This window comes from Bos grunniens, chromosome 10 (assembly GCF_055505025.1).
Source record: "Bos grunniens cultivar Pamir isolate PY7600 chromosome 10, Bosgru_T2T1.0, whole genome shotgun sequence".
NCBI lineage: Eukaryota > Metazoa > Chordata > Mammalia > Artiodactyla > Bovidae > Bos > Bos grunniens.
Window position 1 is genome coordinate 58,906,943 of NC_141174.1, and position 16,503 is coordinate 58,923,445.

General features: G+C 38.2%; 1 protein-coding gene and 1 non-coding gene across 8 annotated transcripts in view; both read right to left on the reverse strand.

The window, feature by feature from the left end:
• Positions 1 to 16,503, reverse strand: part of FRMD6 (FERM domain containing 6) — a 267,317-nt gene that overhangs the window by 59,114 nt on the left and 191,700 nt on the right. The gene's annotated exons all lie outside the window — the stretch shown is intronic.
• TRNAR-UCG (transfer RNA arginine (anticodon UCG)) lies at positions 9,266 to 9,337 on the reverse strand. Its single transcript has one exon. It is a non-coding gene; the product is annotated as a tRNA-Arg (tRNA).

Genomic DNA, 16,503 nt, shown 5'->3' on the forward strand with positions numbered 1-16,503 from the left:
GCTGTGAAATTCTCATTATCTGGTTGAGATGTTTAAAGAATGAATTAAGTGTTTGAGAAGTTGCTAGCTTTCTTATAACACTGTGAAATGATTTTACATGTCATGAAATGGTTCTTAATAACAAGAACGAAATAAACATACAAACTGGAAATGTAAAAATCCATTGGCAGAATAGGAAAATAAAAAGTACAGTACACAAAAACAATTCAGCAGCAAGCAGTGAACTACAGCTGTACATTAGCAAGTATGAATCCCCAAAACAGTGTTGAACAAAAAAAGCCAACTTGCAAAAGACTGTATATGCTATGATACTTTTCTATGAAGAGAAAGTTCAAAAACAGACAATCAATGATTCATTTAGGAATACGTGTGTGTGTGTGTGTGTGTTTGTATGGTAAGACTACAAAGAAAGGCAAAGGAACAATTAACTTTAAAATTGCAATAGTGGTCCTGAGGGATGTAAGAGGCTGGGGTAGGGAATGTCTACAGAAACGGGCAGGGACTGCCAAGGTGCTACAGAAAGTCTTTTTCTTAAGCTTACAAGTAAATACAATGGTGTTCTTTCATAACTATTACTGCTTAAAATGCACTCTACTATGTACATTTCACAATTTAGCAAAGTTAAATAAGTCAGAGGTACTGATGTTAAAATACTGTGAATAACCACATACTACTGATTAAAAAGATATGTAACAACAAGTTATACAAGAGTTAAGTCAGAACTCAGGTAGTCACCAACCAACAATGCATCCTGAAAGGAATTTAGGATGAAAAAACAGAAGGAGGCATTCCCTGTTTTAGATAAACAAACTCATAGACAGTTAGCTGCATATCTCGGGAAGAATTTCAATGACCCCAGATTCTTGTATCTTCTTACAAGGGCACTAAAATCATTAACTTGTGATATCTGTTTTTTGATAGACCATTCAGGTATGACCTAAATCAAATCCCTTATGATTATACAGTGGAAGTGAGAAATAGATTTAAGGGCCTAGATCTGATAGAGTGCCTGATGAACTATGGAATGAGGTTCGTGACATTGTACAGGAGTCAGGGATCAAGACCATTCCCATAGAAAAGAAATGCAAAAAAGCAAAATGGCTGTCTGGGGAGGCCTTACAAATAGCTGTGAAAAGAAGAGAAGCGAAAAGCAAAGGAGAAAAGGAAAGATATAAATATCTGAATGCAGAGTTCCAAAGAATAGCAAGAAGAGATAAGAAAGCCTTCTTCAGTGATCAATGCAAAGAAATAAAGGAAAACAACAGAATGGGAAAGACTAGGGATCTCTTCAAGAAAATCAGAGATACCAAAGGAACATTTCATGCAAAGATGAGCTCGATAAAGGACAGAAATGGTATGGACCTAACAGAAGCAGAAGATACTAAGAAGAGATGGCAAGAATACACAGAAGAACTATACAAAAAAGATCTTCACGACCCAGATAATCACGATGGTGTGATCACTGACCTAGAGCCAGACATCCTGGAATGTGAAGTCAAGTGGGCCTTAGAAAGCATCACTACGAACAAAGCTAGTGGAGGTGATGGAATTCCAGTTGAGTTATTCCAAATCCTGAAAGATGATGCTGTGAAAGTGCTGCACTCAATATGCCAGCAAATTTGGAAAACTCAGCAGTGGCCACAGCACTGGAAAAGGTCCGTTTTCATTCCAATCCCAAAGAAAGGCAATGCCAAAGAATGCTCAAACTACTGCACAATTGCACTCATCTCACATGCTAGTAAAGTAATGCTCAAAATTCTCCAAGCCAGGCTTCAGCAATACGTGGACCATGAACTTCCTGATGTTCAAGCTGGTTTTAGAAAAGGCAGAGGAACCAGAGATCAAATTGCCAACATCCGCTGGATCATAGAAAAAGCAAGAGAGTTCCAGAAAAACATCTATTTCTGCTTTATTGACTATGCCAAAGCCTTTGACTGTGTGGATCACAATAAACTGTGGAAAATTCTGAAAGAGATGGGAATACCAGACCACCTGACCTGCCTCTTGAGAAATCTGTATGCAGGTCAGGAAGCAACAGTTAGAACTGGACATGGAACAACAGACTGGTTCCAAATAGGAAAAGGAGTACGTCAAGGCTGTATATTGTCACCCTGTTTATTTAACTTATATGCAGAGTACATCATGAGAAACGATGGACTGGAAGAAACACAAGCTGGAATCAAGATTGCCAGGAGAAATATCAATAAGCTCAGATATGCAGATGACACCACCCTTATGGCAGAAAGTGAAGAGGAACTCAAAAGCCTCTTGATGAAAGTGAAAGTGGAGAGTGAAAAAGTTGGCTTAAAGCTCAACATTCAGAAAACGAAGATCATGGCATCCGGTCCCACCACTTCATGGGAAATAGATGGGGAAACAGTGGAAACAGTGTCAGACTTTATTTTTCTGGGCTCCAAAATCACTACAGATGGTGACTGCAGCCATGAAATTAAAAGATGCTTACTCCTAGGAAGGAAAGTTATGACCAACCTAGATAGTATATTCAAAAGCAGAGACATTACTTTGCCAACAAAGGTTCGTCTAGTCAAGGCTATGGTTTTTCCTGTGGTCATGTACGGATGTGAGAGTTGGACTGTGAAGAAGGCTGAGCACCGAAGAATTGATGCTTTTGAACTATGGTGTTGGAGAAGACTCTTGAGAGTCCCTTGGACTGCAAGGAGATCCAACCAGTCCATTCTGAAGGAGATCAGCCCTGGGATTTCTTTGAAAGGAATGATGCTAAAGCTGAAACTCCAGTACTTTGGCCACCTCATGCAAAGAGTTGACTCATTGGAAAAGACTCTGATGCTGGGAGGGATTGGGGGCAGGAGGAGAAGGGGACGACAGAGGATGAGATGGCTGGATGGCATCACTGACTCGATGGACGTGAGTCTGAGTGAATTGCGGGAGTTGGTGATGGACAGGGAGGCCTGGCGTGCTGCGATTCATGGGGTCGCAAAGAGTCGGACACGACTGAGCGACTGATCTGATCTGATCTGTTTTTTGTGATTAGTAGTAATGTTTTACCAAGATATATGCTTGACTATCTGTATTTCCTAGCCCCCAAATTCATATATACTGGCTCCTCTCCTGCCTCTTCAGAACAGTTTACTCAGAGCTACCGAATGGCTATTTCCTGGGCTATACAGTTCTCAGTGAGAATAAAACTTAAACTGACAAACTCACAACTCTCACATTGTGTGTTTTTATGTCAGTAATGGATTGTGCATGGGCTTCTACTACTAAATGAAAAAGCAATGCAATAAAATACAATCAAATGAAAATCTTACCAATGAATCAGATTTTAAAGATGGCCTAGTCAACTCCAGTACTCTTGCCTGGAAAATCCATGAACGAAGGAGCCTGGTAGGCTGCAGTCCATGGGGTCACTAAGAGTTGGACACGACCGAGCGACTTTACTTTCACTTTTCACTTTCATGCATTGGAGAAGGAAATGGCAACCCACTCCAGTGTTCTTGCCTGGAGAATCCCAGGGACGAGGAAGCCTGGTGGGCTGCCGTCTATGGGGTCGCACAGAATCGGACACGACTGAAGTGACTTAGCAGCAGCAGTCCAACTCCTTAATTTTATAGGTTAAGAAACACACTTCAAGAGAATGACTGGGCCAAGATGATACCAGTAGGTTTAGGGAGCTGGTGTGCTTTTCTTTCCAGAGTTTTTCTTCTCTGAGTTATAGCAAAAACTCTCATGGGGAAGAAACAATTAAAACTAGTCTCTTTTCAGAGAGCTCATATTTTATACATTTGAGTAAAAAGTTAAGAAACATGCTAAAATGATTCACTCAAGTAAACATATCCAAATGCTAGCAAAACCTGCCTCTAATCCTACTAGTTGTAGAATTTTATATGTCAAAAAATTTTTTTACAAAGCCAGAAAAGGACTTTGAAATGCCAAGAATCCAATTTTACACCTATACATATAAATTATGGGCCAAAATTATTTCGGCTGAGCACACCCAAATGAGCAGTATTACCTGGACACACCCTCACACTCGCACACATACTATGCATGTGTTAAATGTGCAGAATGGTGTGACATGAGACTCACAGGGCCAGGCACACTCTACAGTAAAAGATCAAAAGCACAGTCTATAGACTTCAAAGTAAAAGATTCCTCTGGACATTCTAATGAGGCTCTGTAGTGCTACAGAAGTCTTAATTTAACATTCCTTTGGGGGTTTTACCATAACTATGTAAGTTAGAAACAAACTGTCACACAAATACATAAAAACACCTGAAAATATCAATTTAAAAAGTCAAAGAAAAACAATGATTATTTTAATCATAAAAAAACCCTTCTTAGAACTCTGATTTACAGTTTGAAAGACCCTTAAGAGAAACGATAAATGTTTGTTTTACACATGGCTTCCTTTTTTAGACTGAAGTATAGCTAATTTACCATATTGTAATAGTTGCAGGTGTAGAGCAAAGTAATTCAGTTATTTATACATGTATATTTAAATACATATTTAAACATACATAAACTTACATATATATTATTTTTCAGGTTCTTTTCTATTATAGGTTATTATAAGATATTGAATATAGTTCTCATTGCTATAGAGTAAACCCTTGTTATTTGTCTATTTTATGTATAGTAGTGTGTATCTATTAATCCCAGACTCTTAATTTATCCCTCCCCTTTTCCTTTGGTAACCATGGCTTTGTTTTCTATGTCCGTGAATTCATTTCTGCTTTGTAAGTAAATTCATCTGTACTAATTTGTAGATTCCACATGTAAGAGCACATAATGTTTATCTTTCTCTGCCTGACTGACTTCACTTAGTATGACCATCTCCAGGTCCATCCATATGTTAGAAAAGGCATTATTTCATTCTTTGCATAGTTTACTAATATTCCATTGTGTATGTGTGTCTGTCTCTGTGTGTGTACACACCACATCTTCTTTATCCATTAATTGGACACGTCCATTCGACACTTAGGTTGCTCCCATGTCTTGGCTATTGTAAATAGTGCTGCTATGAACACTTGGGTGCTCGTATCTTTTTAAACTAGTTTTTGTCTTTTCTAGATATATGCAGAATATACATATATATATATATATGCAATATACATATGCAATATATATATATGTCTTTTCTAGATTTATTATAGTTTTATAAAATATTTACCACTGCTATTGTCATATAGGGATTCATCTCTGACACACTAAAAGACATCATTTCTAACAAAGATTTCAGTACCATTTCAGTTACCAGAGACCAACAATCTAAACTTTAAAAACATGTCCCACCCACCTCTAGCAATGGCCACAGGACTGAAAAAGGTGAGTTTTTATTCCAATTTCCAAGAAGGGCAATGCCAAAGAATGTTCAAACGACCATTCAATTCCTCTCATTTTCACAGGCCAGCAAGAAAATGCTCAAACCAGGCTTCAACAGTATGTGAACAAAGAACTTCCAGATGTACAAGCTGAATTTACAAAGGGCTTCCCAAGTGGCACAGTGGTAATGAATATGCCTGCCAAGGCAAGAGACGCAAGTTTGATCCCTGGGTTGGGATGATCCCTGGTGGAGGAAATGGCAACCCACTCCAGTATTCTTTCCTAAGAAATCCCACAGAAAAAGGAGCTTGGTGAGCTATAGTCCATGAGGTTGCAAAGAGTAGAACGTGACTGAGCACATATATGCACAGAGGAACCAGAGATCAAATTGCCAGCATCCGTTGGATCACAGAAACAGCAAGGGAATTCTAGAAAAACATCTACTTCTGCTTCACTGACTATACTAAAGCCTCTGACTGTGTGAACCACAAAAAACTGGAAAATTCTTCAAGAGATGGGAATACCAGACCACCTTATCTACCTCCTAAGAGACCTATATGCAGGTCAAGAAACAAGTTAGAACCAGACATGGACTGGTTCAAAACTGGGAAAGGAGTACTTCAAGGCTGTATATTGTCATCCTGCTTATTTAACTTATATGCAGAGCACATCATGTGAAATGCCAGGCTGGATGAATCAAAAGCTGGAATCAAGACTGCCAGAAGAAATATCAATAACCTCAGATATGCATATTATACTATCCTAATAGCATGTATGGATGTGAGAGTTGGACTGTGAAGAAGGCTGAGCACCGAAGAATTGATGCTTTTCAACTGTGGTGTTGGAGAAGACTCTTCGAGACTGCAAGGAGATCCAACCAGTCCATTCTGAAGGAGATCAACCCTGGGATTTCTTTGGAAGGAATGATGCTAAAGCTGAAACTCCAGTACTTTGGCCACCTCATTCGAGGAGTTGACTCAGTGGAAAAGACTGATGCTGGGAGGGATTTGGGGCAGGAGGAGAAGGGGACGACAGAGGATGAGATGGCTGGATGGCATCACTGACTAGATGGACATGAGTCTGGGTGAACTCCGGGAGTTGGTGATGGACAGGGAGGCCTGGCTTGCTGTGATTCATGGGGTCAAAAAGAGTCGGACATGACTGAGCGACTGATCTGATCTGATCTGATCTAATAGCAGAAAGTGAAGAGGAACTAAAGAGCCTCTTGATGGAGGTGAAACAGGAGAATGAAGAAGTTGGCTTAAAACTCAACATTCAAAAAATTAAGATCATGGCATCCAGTCCATCACTTCATGGCAAATAGATGAGGAAAAAGTATAAACAGTGGCAGATTTTATTTTCTTAGACTCCAAAATTATCTCGAGGTTGACTGCTGCCATGAAATTAAAAGACGCATGCTCCTTGGAAGGAAAGCTATGATAAACCTAAACAGCATGTTAAAAAGCAGAGACATCACTTTGCTGACCTCATCTTTGGTTTTTCCAGTAGTCATGTACAGATGTGAGAACTGGACCATAAAGAAGGCTGAGCACTGAGAAATTGATGCTTTCAAACTGTGGTGCTGGAGAAGACTCTTGGGAACACCTTGGACTCTAGGAAGAAGACTCTAGGGAATTCAATTCTAAAGGAAATCAACCCTGAATATTCAGTGGAAGGACTGATGCTAAAGCTGAAGGTCCAATACTTTGGCCACCTGATGCGAAAAGCTGACTCACTGGAAAACACCCTGATGCTGGGAAAGACTAAGGGCAGGGGGTGACCGAAGATGACATGGTTGGGTGACATCATCGACTCAATGGACATGAGTCTGAGCAAACTCTAGGAGATAGTGAAGCACAGGGAATCCTGCATGCTGCAGTCCATGGGGTCACAAAGAGTGGGATTTAGAGACTGAACAACAATAACCCACATCAACCCCACCCCCCATTCCCCTGATGCATCAACAAATCATTAGCCAATCTACTCTAAGGAGATGGAAGTGGCCAGTATTATTCTGGAGAAACATGAATCCAAGACTGTTAAGACTGATATGGGGAACTTCACTGGGAGTCAGGGCTGCAGCCTTAGGTCTTTCCTAAAGGAATCATCAATGAGAAGCTGGCTCTCCTCTACCTGCCATCCAGTGTTTAATTCCCATAGCTTCTGGAAGACAGCTACCATGAATTTGTCAGTTTCATCAAGTGTGCAATCTCACTTTCCAGTGGTACTTAGCTATATACTAACATTCTATTTCCCATATACCAATCCACAGGCCTTATTTCTGGAACTTCTCAACTAGGACTTTGAAATAAAATAAGAACCAAGGTCAATTAAATTATTACCCACATATTCCAAAGGGAATAGAAATAAAAGCCACTTAACATTGAACCTCTGGGATTCCTGGTGTGTGAAGTCAACAAACCCCAGTAGTGAATCACTAAATAACCCATTTAACCTGCCTATTCATTGGATTTTCTGGTCTGTGCTGTGTAACCCCCTTGCTTGTTGCCAAAAGAGAGCACTCCTTCTTACAGTAATCATCCTCTAAAGCTGTGAGAAAGACTTCTAGCAGGACAACTGAATAAGACCAATAGTACGTCACTGCATTACGCCCCACAAAAGGCTATATTTTGCCAATAATTGCCGTGGAATCATCTCATCTTAGGTCCAGAGGCAAAACTATTCAAGTGTTCAAAAAACATTCATTAGAAGAGAGGTGTTTCTTTTGCTTCATGACTCTTATTTGGAAGAGTGAATTAAAAAAACATGGTATTGGTCCTAGACACAGGCTTTCTAGGGAAGGCTAGAGAAGAATTCCTTTTCTAACACAAGATTTGGAAACTTGTAAGTTATCTACTGGCTTTCCAACTTCAGTAAAAGTCTCAGGAAATTCAGGAGATAAAATTCTATACAGCTGAAATTCTGTCAAGATTCTTTCAAAAACATCTTCCAGTTAGGGTCAGGAATTAATCTGCCTAGAATTTGGAAATTATTTGCTCTAAGAGTGTAAGAAGTCATGACAGTTCATGAAAAACCTACAGCTAATATTATACTTAACACTGAAAGACTGAATGGTTTTCCCCTAATACTGGAAACAAGACAAGGATTTCTGCTCTCACAACTCACATTCAAAGCTAGAAGACTTACTAGCTGATTGTCAGCCTTATTATAAAGGATACGAACAGAAACCAAACAGTATTATATTGGCCTAGAGACAGACATCTAGATCAATGGAATGGGACAAACAGTCCAGAAATTGAGCCATACATAAAAAGTCATTTGAGTTCTGACAAAGGTGCCAAGGAAATTCAATGAGAATGAACTCTCGAAAAATGGTGCTGGAATAATTAGACATCGTCATGGAAAAAAATTAACCTCAACCTATATACAAAAATTACTTGAAATGGATTACAGATCCCAGTGTAAAAGCTAAAACTACAAAACTTACAGAAATTTCTAGAAGAAGATCTTTGTGATCTTGGGTTTCTTGTTGCCCGTTGTTCAGTCACTCAGTCATGTCTGACTCTTTGTGATCCCATGAACTGCAGTACACCAGGCTTCCTTGTTCCTCATCATCTCCCGGAGTTTGCTCAAACTCATGTCCATTGAGTGGATGATGCCAACCAACCATCTCATGCTCGGTTGCCCCCTTCTCCTGTAATTCCCTTACTTTTTCTATGATCCAATGGATGTTCGCAATTTGATTTCTGGTTCCTCTGCCTTTTCTAAATCCAGCTTGTACATCTGAAGTTCTCGGTTCATGTACTGTTGAAGCCTAACTTGAAGAATTTTGAGCATTACCTTGCTAGCATGTAAGTGAAGTGAAGTGAAGTCGCTCAGTCATGTCTGACTCTTTGCGACTCCATGGACTGACTGTATGTAGCCCACCAGGCTCCTCGGTCCATGGGATTTTCCAGGCATGAATACTGGAGTGGGCTGCCATTTCCTTCTCCAGGGGATCTTCCCAACCCAGGGATTGAACCCAGGTCTCCTGCATCGAAGGCAGACGCTTTACCGTCTGAGCTACCAAGGAAGCCCGTAAAATGAGCACAATTGTATGACAGTTTGAACATTCTTTGCCATTGCTTCTTCTTTGGTATTGGAATGAAAACTGACCTTTTCCAGTCCTGTGGCCACTGCTAGGTTTTCCAAATTTGCTGGCATATTGAGTGCAGCACTTTAACAGCATCATCTTTTAGGATTTGAAATAGCTCAGCTGGAATTCCATCACCTCCAGTAGCTTTGTTCATAGTGATGCTTCCTAAGGTCCACTTGACTTCACACTCCAGGATGTCTGGTTCTAAGTGAATGATCACACCACTGTGGCTATCCAGGTCAGTATAGTTCTTCTGTGTATTCTTGCCACCTCTTCTTAATATCTTCTGCTTCTGTTAGGTCCATACTGTTTCTGTCCTTTACTGTGCCCATCTTTACATGAAATGTTCCCTTGGTATCTCTAATTTTTTGGAAGATATCTCTAGTCTTTCCCATCCTATTGTTTTCCTCTATTTCTTAGGGGACAAAAAATCATGAAACATTTTCAAAAAAAGAGAAATTGGACTTCTTTAAAATAAAAAATTCTGCTCTTTGAAAGTCACATAAAAATAACAAGGCAATCCTCAGGCTTGAGAAAATCATTTTAAAATCTCTTCTCTGATTAAAGACTCAATCCAGTATATATAAATAGGTCTTACAACCAACAGAAGATAACTCTCTTAAAAGTATGGCCAAAAGATTTAAATAGTTACTTCTCCAAAGAAGATATAGAAGCAGCAAATAAACATTTGCAATGATATTCCATATTATTGTCATTAGGAAAGTGTAAACAAAAACCACAGTGAGTTACCACTACACACTCAATAGAATGGTTACAATGAAAAGACTGAATACCAGGTCTTGTTGAGAATTTAGAGCAACTAGAACTCTTAGATACCACTGGTGGGAATGTTAAATGGTACAGTTACCTTGGAACACAATTTGACAATTTTCATAAAATTAAATTAATTTACCATGTAACTCAGATATCTCATTCTTAGGTATTTGCCTTAAGAAATGAAAAGATATTCCACCAAAGACTTACACATGAATGTTCATAGTAACTTCATTCATAATAGTTCCACACTGGAAACAATCCAGATATCCATTAATAACAGATGAATGAATAACCATATTGTAACAACTGAAAACTATCCAACAATAAAAAGGAACTACTGACATGCAACAAAACTGATGAATCTGAAAAATATTTTGCTAAGTGAAAGAAGCCAGATATAAAAGGAAGGCAGAGAAAACTACATGCCACATGATTCTATTTATATAAAATTGTATAAAAGGCAAAACTAAAGGTGAGAAGTTGTCAGGGATGGGGAGGTAAGGAGAAAAGGCAGAGAGGAAGTGGTGGTTGGGGGGGGGTAGTGGTGAGGAGAAGTTAAAAGGGAGCTGTAAAAAAACTTTTTGGTATGACAAAAATTATCTTTATCTTGATTGTGACACTGATTACATACATTTGTCAAAAGTCACAAAATTTTCTATTTAAAATTTGTGGACTTTATTGTATATAATTACAATAAATAAAGTTGATTTAAAAAATTTTAATGAATCTACATGTTCACTAAAGTGCCTTCGGGGTTAAGTAATACATCATCCCAAACCCTTTGCTGGATGATGCAGGGTATAATCAAAAGTGAAACAATACATTAGGTAAACTGGCTAAATCAATGGCTTCAAAAAGTTTAAAACAGACCTTAGAATTAAAATGTAGGAAGTCACAGTGATTTGAAAATAGATCTGTAATTTTAAAGAATACTAAGTAAAAATAAATGTTGGTCTTTTATGTTTACAAAGTTTATCATCCAGTAAGAATTCTGGAAAGGCAAAAGAAAATTTCTTGGTAGACAAAAATTGCAATAGCAGAATTTTTAATAGGTAGTATTTCACTTGTTGCATGGTTCAAGTGTTCATTTGTTTGTCTTTCTCCTCTCATCATTCAGGCTCTAACTTCTACAAGCAGGGGTCCCCAACCTCTGGAATCTAATGCCTACTGATCTGAGGTGGAGCTTATGCAATAACAATAGAAACAAAGTGCACAAAAATGTAATGCACTTGCTGCTGCTGCTGCTAAGTCGCTTCAGTCATGTCTGACTCTGTGCGACCCCATAGACGGCAGACCACCAGGCTCCCCCGTCCATGTGATTTTCCAGGCAAGAGTACTGGAGTGGGGTGCCATTGCCTTCTCTGGTAATGCACTTGAGTTATCCCCAGACCACCCTCCCCAGGTCTGGGGAAAAACTGTATTCCATGAAACCAGTCCCTGGTGCCAAAAAGGTTGGGGACCGCTATATAGAGGACACGTCCATGCACTGAATTTCCAGCAAACTGCTTGGCACATAAATGATCGTTGAATAAAAGATGAATTGCAGAGGTTCTCGTGCTAAATTATATTTCTTCTAAAGAGTCCACATGTAAGTAAAACTCCCTACAGATGTGAGTATAGTAGATATGCTTCCATGAAACATTAGCACTATTCATTCAAGCTTCAGAGCCTTCTTTATTTCAATTTAAAGATTATAAAGTTCTAAAGAGAAATCAGGCAACTGTATTTAATGTCTTACCTTTAAATACATAATGTGCAATCGTTCAAAAAAAATATTTTAATTTCTCTTTTATTAACCAATCCTACAACTTAAATAGAGTTTTTTTTCCAAGATAATAGTTGTTCTGAACAAAGGATTGACAGTGTGCAATTTCATGCATATCTTGCTTTATTAAGACAAAATCTGATGATCTGGAATTTTGTGCCAGGTTTAATGCATTATCATGGGAAGTAGAATATGTTTGAAAAGATTTTCCTACCTAGCTCAGAGTGACCCAAAAATTATGGTAAAATTAGTGTAAGCTAATTCAGGACCACAAATTGACTTAGTATCTGGCAGAAACTAAACTTACATAAGGCGGCTAAAAAACAAACAACAACAACAACAAATCAAAATGTTGTATCGTATGTTGCAAACACTCCCGAAATGTTTTATCAACAGAGTGGCTATGACTGAGGTGGCAAAAAAAGCTCAGATCTCAGAGACAGAAGAGTATCATGTTCTGGTTTTGTCACGAGGTGAATCAGGTAAGGGCATCAAGTCATACAAGTCATTTAACCTCCTTATCTATAACATGGAGACTAGTACTTTGAGGATCAAATAAAGTAAACAAGCAAAAGTTCCACTTAAAATACAAAATGTGCTACAGATATGTTACTATGGTGCTAGAAAATCTAGCTGAAGGAAAGAAATGCTTACCTTCCTTTATTTATTTATTTGCGCTTCCCTGATAGCGCAGTTGGTAAAGAATCCACCTGCAAAGCAGGAGACCCCAGTTCGATTCCTGGGTCGGGAAGATCCGTTGGAGAAGGGATAGGTTACTGAGTATTCTTGGGCTTCCCTTGTGGTTCAGCTGGTAAGGAATCCACCCACAATGTGGGAGACCTGGGTTCGATCCCTGGGTTGGGAAGATCCCCTGGAGAAGGGAAAGGCTACCCACTCCAATATTCTGGCCTGGAGAATTCCATGGACTATACAGGGCCCCAAAGTGAAAGAGCGACTTTCACTTTCACTTTCACTTTCCAGGCATCAGTAAAAGCAAATAATTTAGTAAATTACAAATCATCAGTTCAACAGCCTTTCCACTGATTTGAAAATGATTGTGGGCTCAGTTAATCAATATTTGAAGATAAAAAGACTTTATTTTAAACATACTTATTTGGAATTTATTTTAAATTCCACAGGACGCTTGACATTTCTTAAAAACGTCTCCCTGATCTGATCGCCTTGCATTTCTTTAAGATCACATTTAAGAATCTTCAGTTTATTTGAACTAAAATTTCCTTAATCATGTTGATTTTTCTGAATTATCTTCTATAATTACAAGTAACATGAGTTTCTTAACAAAGACTTCAGAAATGGCACCAGTGCAGCTGACCTTTGTTTCAGTGTGACAATAAACCATGCAAACAATTAAATTTTACCACTATGTTCAATAGATTAAGCATAAAATTCTATTTTTTTAGAAAAAAATACTTAAAGCATGTCTGTTGTAATAAAATATATGCAACCACACAAAATTCCACTCTTTTTTGGCTCACATTTGTCACTGACTGTAGAGCTAAGGGTTTTCACAACACCACGTTACCTCACTCCAAGATCAGACAGATAAACCCATTCATATTTCTCAGTCATGGGCTTGGAAGTATAAAAGTACTATCCACTAACTAGTCTCAAGGGAATAAATCAGTTTAGTTTTTTATATATTATTTTTGAAAGCCCATTTCATAAAACAAAAATTGTTTTGCAAGTTAGCTATTTCTGAAATTTCCAACCCATTTTTTTTTTTGCTTATATATTCAGAGTTCAACTTAGGTATCAAACAAAGACTGCTGAGTCTCTTCAGTCGTGTCCGACTCTGTGCGACCCCATAGACAGCAGCCCACCGGGCTCTGCCATCCCTGGGATTCTCCAGGCAAGAACACTGGAGTGGGTTGCCATTTCCTTCTCCATTGCGTGAAAGTGAAAAGTGAAAGTGAAGTCGCTCAGTCGTGTCCAACTCTTAGCGACCCCAGGGACTGTAGCCCACCAGGCTCCTCCATCCATGGGATTTTCTAGGTAAGAGTACTGGAGTGGCTTGCCATTGCCTTCTAAGTGCTATAAATTATAATTCCTTATCATTAATGAAAGATCTATAGCCAATGGTATATCCTTTAGAAAACTTTTTTTTTTAAGTTCTTATTTTGTTAAAGAAATTGCCCTTTTATTTATTTGTTTTAAGGTAAAGTTTTAACCTTCAGAATATTTTACAAACTGCTATGGAATTATGAAAAATCAAGGAGTTTAGAATTCAGTTGTGTCATATTCCGCAATATAGCCCTGGCCTCCAGATCACAGTGCTCTGTTATAAGATCTCAGAGAATGCCCTACTTCTTAGTAACCCTTATCAAAATTGAACAATTATATACTCCCTTATTTAAAGCTGCCTTTCCAGCTGAAGGGTCAAAGCTTCTGAAGAGCTGGTACCATCATGTTGGTTAGGTTCACACCCCCGCAAGGCTTCCCATATAGTGGACACACTATTTGCCAAATGAATGGGAAAAAAAGATGTGCAAAACAATAGCCTTCAGAGGCAGGTCTAAAATAAATAAAATGGTATGTATAACGACCTATATACTTGGAAACTTCATCCATCTATGTCACTGAATCAGAGAATTGGCAGTAAATGAGGTGTTTAGTGAATTAATACTCAATTAGAGTACATAAATGTGGTTACAAAGCTACAGAGGAATGGACACAGTAAATTAAGAAAAGCTTATCTGAAGAAGTAGATTGTATACAAGATTTTATTATTTTCTCATCTTTTTACAGCATCATAATCATACATGACCATATACTGGAAGCTAAATCTGAACAATAGTTAATCTATTAAATCTAAAAATTTGATAGGCACTAGTAAATTGAAAGATACAGTTGCTGTCCTCAAGAGATTTCTAACACAGTTGAGAAGTCAGTATATACATATAAAAGGTTGTATATGTGATTGTACACAATAGCACGTGCTTGGTTCCCACGAAATGATACAGGCAATAAACAGCTCAGTTCAGCAGAAGGAGTGGAGGACGCAGGACCCAGACTAAGTGTGTATGTGCTGGACGGGACAAAGAGGAGAACAATTTGGATAGACAAGGAGCTTTGCGATGACACTAGAAATAAGTATCTACAACAGAAGGTTAGCAAACTCACTCACTGACAGGAGCAGTTAACAAAGGAGTGAAGCCTGCAGGATGAAAAACACCAACAGCCATTTGGCCTCAATGTTGGAAGCAAGAGGATCTCTGCTGGGGACAGTGGGGACTGTGGAGCACACACCCATATAAAAAGGGAAGCTGTTATGTTGCTCCAACAGATCGCTGACACACCTCCCAATTTTTTAACAAAAGGTGTAAAATTCATTTTTTTTTTAATTTAAAATTTCTCAGTTTTTAAATGCTAGAAAATAAATGTTTTCAACACCATGTTAAAACCAAAACATGTTTGCAGCCAATCCTGCTGGTGCACCACAGGCTCGCAACACTGCTTTGCCATGTGGAATTCCATGACGAGAGATCTGGACTTCATCCTGCAGTCACTGACTTAGGAGATTTCACATTTATTTCATAATTTGCTTAGTTTTATACCTCTGCACACTCCAGTATTTATCATGTAATACACTCAGCACTGCCAGATTATTTCACATTGGCCTTGTGTAAGTATTTCTCTGTTACAGGCCAATTTCTTTCATTTAATTAACTGAAAAGTGACTTATAAGCTTCAGCTGAAATAACATTCAAAATGACAGTAATAAAACAGTGTTGATAAAAAAAACAAAACAAAACAAAGCAGTGTTGATGAGCAGGACCTAAGAGAATGCTGACATTATATGTGTATACCACAACCCACTAGAAACACACATATAATCACTGGAGCTCCACTTCTCAAAAAACATGTGCCATAATCTACTACAAAGGAAAAGTTCATACCCTTTCCAGCATTTTCCCATAATTAGCAACTTTCTAAAGACTTACTATACAGTATACTTTTATTACCAAGTAGCGCTCAAATAAATGTAACAATGTTTTAATTCTACCAATCACTATAAGCTTTTAACTATCCAAAAACAATACTTAAGCATTAAAGGCCTATGCTTTAGCATTTCAATAAGCTTAGAGAAACAAAAGATAATTAGTATCAGAGACTTGTTGATTCGTTTTGATGACAGTATTACAGAAAGTTAGAATTATAATTCAAAGGTAATTCCCAGGTGAGAAAATTCTTAGTGCATAATTATGATATAAAATACAGAACTATGAAAATTGCTTAATCACATGCCTTGAAATAATATTCACAATGAAAGTCATCAAAGTATAAAAGAAACATTAAACAAGCAATGTTTCTACTACTCAATTTGCTCTGGTCTCTGGGAACCCCTAACCTGAGTCATCCACTCCATGAATGAAAGTTTTCAGGCCTGTAGGGGTACCATGATGTGTAGACTGGTCAACTCAAATCTATCATCGTCACTGAAAAAAAGCTAAAGCACATGTGTCACCTTGGCTCTACTGTATCCTTTCAATAAGAAATGATCATGGGTTGAATTAAAGAACATGTCACTAGAAACAAAATG